This window comes from Sinocyclocheilus rhinocerous, unplaced genomic scaffold (assembly GCF_001515625.1).
Source record: "Sinocyclocheilus rhinocerous isolate Xijiao unplaced genomic scaffold, SAMN03320098_v1.1 scaffold1431, whole genome shotgun sequence".
Taxonomy (NCBI): Eukaryota; Metazoa; Chordata; class Actinopteri; order Cypriniformes; family Cyprinidae; genus Sinocyclocheilus; species Sinocyclocheilus rhinocerous.
In genome coordinates, this window is record NW_015637532.1 from 104,926 (window position 1) to 108,760 (window position 3,835).

The following is a 3,835-nucleotide window of genomic DNA, read 5'->3' on the forward strand; positions in this document are numbered from 1 at the left end:
TCGTCTGCCTTGGGAAAGATAGCGTGTCTCCGACATAGTGATAACACTCGTTGCCTTCTCTAGTGCAGCTCAACCAGGTCTCATCCCATTCGTCGATATTTGTGATATATATCGAAAATATGCGTTGTAGTCCAAACGAGTCGTTCGTTGTAGTTTTTGAAAAGTGATTTCTGTTAAATAAAATATCTCCTTTTGAAGTGGACTTTGAGCAAACGGTGCATTTCAAGTTTTTCATGTAGGTCTAAAATAAGTTTTTTGGTACAGAAATGAAAGAATTGTATGTAATATAACGCTGCATAGTCTTCACTGTATAAATTAAATATAGAGTAATCCTTATTAGAGTTACAAAAGTTATTCAGTCAAGAGCAGTGAGAGATTGTTTTTTCTTTGACAGCAGCAAGTTTATTTTAGTCTCCTTTCCCTTTAAGACTGAAAACACAGATCCAATATACTGATACACATGCGTTCTCTTTCAAAAGGGAACTCCACGCTGCGTTCCCTAGGGGCCGCTATGGGGAATGCCTCCAGCATGACCGCTGTCTGAAGGCATTGGCAGGTGGCAGCCTATTACGTAATTAATGGAGCGACTGTGGGTATAAAAGGGAACCTGTGGAATACGTCATCCTCTTCTTTGTCTTCAGAGTAGTTTGTTTCTGAAGTGTGTAGGTAAGAATGATGTCTTTTGTAAAGCATTTTAGGAAGTGTGCGGATCCGTGTCAGCACTGCACCACAGATCTGGCTCTAAGGGCCACCAAGCAAACAGCTGCCGTGATCGGTAGGTCGATGGCGGCAATGGTTGCCACTGAGAGACATCTGTGGGTGAACCTGGCAGACATCGGGCAGAAAGAGAAAATCTCGCCTTCAGAATTGTTCGGCACATCCATTGAGGCGGTGGTCGATAAATTGGCTGAGGCGAAGGCGCGCTCAGCAGCTTACAAATCTTTTATACCACATCTATGTCTATGTCTGTGGCAAAATACGAGGAGGAACCTGGCCTGTCCTGGTCTGTGGGCCAAAGACAGGGCCAGGTGGTTAGTGTGACTACTCGATGCCCTCCTCCGAAGAGAAGAAGTTCACAGAGGAGACGTGAGTCGAGAAAGAATAAAGGGGATCTAAGGGAAGTGATCCAGCGCAGACGTGGCCCACTATCTGGAGCTGGTAGTGGTCCTTAACATTCACCCACTTCCCTATCCCCTTTTGTTGAGGAATAACACCAGCCCTCCTTCTACTCAGACTCTGGTGCTGGACCGCTGATGAGAATACTCTGATGGTCTGGTATCGGGTTTGATAGTGAGTGTATGTTTTACTTTGGTGAAAGTTGTTAGGCTTCCTCTCGTTTAAGAGAGTCATTTGCTGAAGCCTCCGCTCTTCAGAGCTCCATTTAGGCAGTAACATTAGTTTGTAGGCTCTTTCTTTTTTGGGCCTCACTAACCGTCTCTGGCGTTGAGTGTAGCCAGGTTTCCTCTTGTTTTAGAGAGTCGTTATGCTGAAACCTCCACTCTTAGAGCTCCGTAACTTTGGCTGGCGAGTAGATTGGTGTGCTAGGTATAGGCTTTCTGGGAGCCTCCTTAGTGTGGAGTGTTGTTAGGCCTCCTCTCACAAACGGAACTTTTTGTATTGGGGCCTCCACTCTGCAGGGCTCCAGGACATGGTTGGCCTTGTTGAGGCCTCTGATTTAAGGAGATCTGGTCTATAACGCTTGCTAAGTTGTTGAACCTGCCTGTAAGAGGCTTTGTAGCTCGGGCTCTGGCCACAGCGATTATTGTCTCGAGTCTCGACTTAGGGAAGCCAGTTATTGGGCACTCATCCCTCAGCATGGCGGTGTGGGTATTCCATTCCCCATAGCGGCCCCTAGGGGACACAGCATAGAGTTCCCTTTCGAAAGGGAATGTCACAGGTTACGCATGTAACCATGGTTTCCTAAGAATAGGGAACGAGATGCTGTGTCCCTTGGCCATGCTTTGGGCATTCCTGCCTGCGTCTGTTCTGAATGCGACTTGACTGAATGTCAAGTTAACTGTCGTTTTTATATTCAAGCTTCAGACACCGGTTATGCTGGAGGCATTCTCCATAGCGGCCCCTGGGGGAGGCAGCTTCTCGTTCCCTATTCTCAGGAAACCATGGTTACATGCGTAACCTGAGACGTTTTCTTTCTCAGTTGTTTACATATCCAACTGTGTTTACTAGGATATTCGTCAAGATGTGCATTTTGGTGTAATTTTGTCTGTATTTGTTCATCCAAGCACAAAAACAGCGGAAGAAAACGTAATTTAGTATTCGCACGCTGTCTGATGTGGCTGTCTCTTTGCGTGCGCTTCGGATGTGTGCATGGCAGAAAACCTCTAACGTCATCTTCTTACAGCGTCTTTTATGCTCACCTTGTGCCTTCCTGACAAGTGAGTTTGAACGAGAATGCATGCGTTGACGGTAATGCATAGGCAGACATTGCTTGAAACGTGGTTTACAGTAAATTTAGAACTGTGAATTTAGAGCAGCTCCACAATGTGCCTAACACCTCTTAGCTGTTCTAAATTCACTGTAAAACACATCTTCTTGGGGATTATTGCTTTAAAGAGACTATATGTTGTGGCGGGAGGAGCAAACGACAGACACAGTGGGTGTGGTGTCAGGCCTCGGAGAGGCTTTTATTCAAGGAGAGGCACGCTTAAGCTGTGTCCCAATTCATAGGCTACGTCCTTCGAAGGACCCATTTGAAGGCCGATTACGTCACGGCAGCGCGACGAAGGCTGTCCCAATTCAAACACCGCGTCCTACGAAGGCTGCATTTGAAGGCCGATTGCGTCACGGCGGCGCGACGAAGGCTGCCGCAATTCGAACGGGACTTCAAATGCGTCCTCCGTTTCTCCGGCAAATGAAGGATACATCCGATGGATCCTTCGCAGCCTACCCTATCCCAGAATTCATAGCGCGCCAGTGAAGACTCTAAGCAAACTTGATGATCCAGAAATATGATTTCTGGAGTATTTTGTATGCATGTCCTGCTGTGTCATATTTTGCAGTCCTGTCTTAATAATTTTAAGACAAAAATTAAATGAACAATACATAAGATTGAGAAAAAAAAATGATGTAGACTTTCATTCAGATGAGGTGGTGCTGCAGGATTTGGATGGGCTGCCACAATAGAAAGCCTGGTACGGGCTCTGCCAGCGGGATATCATCTGGGATGGTCTCCAGAGCGTTTGAGTGCATATTTCCACTGTCCTAACATCCTCTGCTGGCTGGTCACTCCCGCTTCACAGCAAGCGGCGCTCGCAATAACGCTAATTCAGTCTGTGTTTTGACCTCATTAAATCAGTTTTGACAAATACAAACAACGTGATTATTTTTCACGAGTCCAACATCCAGCCGCGCAAGAAAACATGCAATCTACCTGAGACGTGATCAATAAGGGAGTTGTGTTGTTTGTCTCAATAACCAGTCTGTATCGTTGTTATCTCAACTTTATTAACACACTCTCAACTACATGATCGCTCTCTTAACTCTCGCGATCCTCTCTCTTTCCCACCCCTTTATTCTCGCGATATCACTCCTGGCGGTGAACCATCACCAACATTTCCTCCAGTATAAGGTATAATAAATACAGTCAAAAACTAACAATACTAACAATTTAGTTATTTTCAGTTTCATTAACAAATCTCAGGATGGCAGCTCTCTTCTCGCACCGTTGCCACGCGACAGGAGCATTAATCGGGAACACCTGCTGGCACAATCAGGAAATTCTGCAAAGGCTAGACTCGGAGCGTCCTTCGAAGGCCGTGTCGGCCGCATCCTTCGAAGGACCCGTCCTCCGAAGGATGCGGTCTTTGAATTGGGA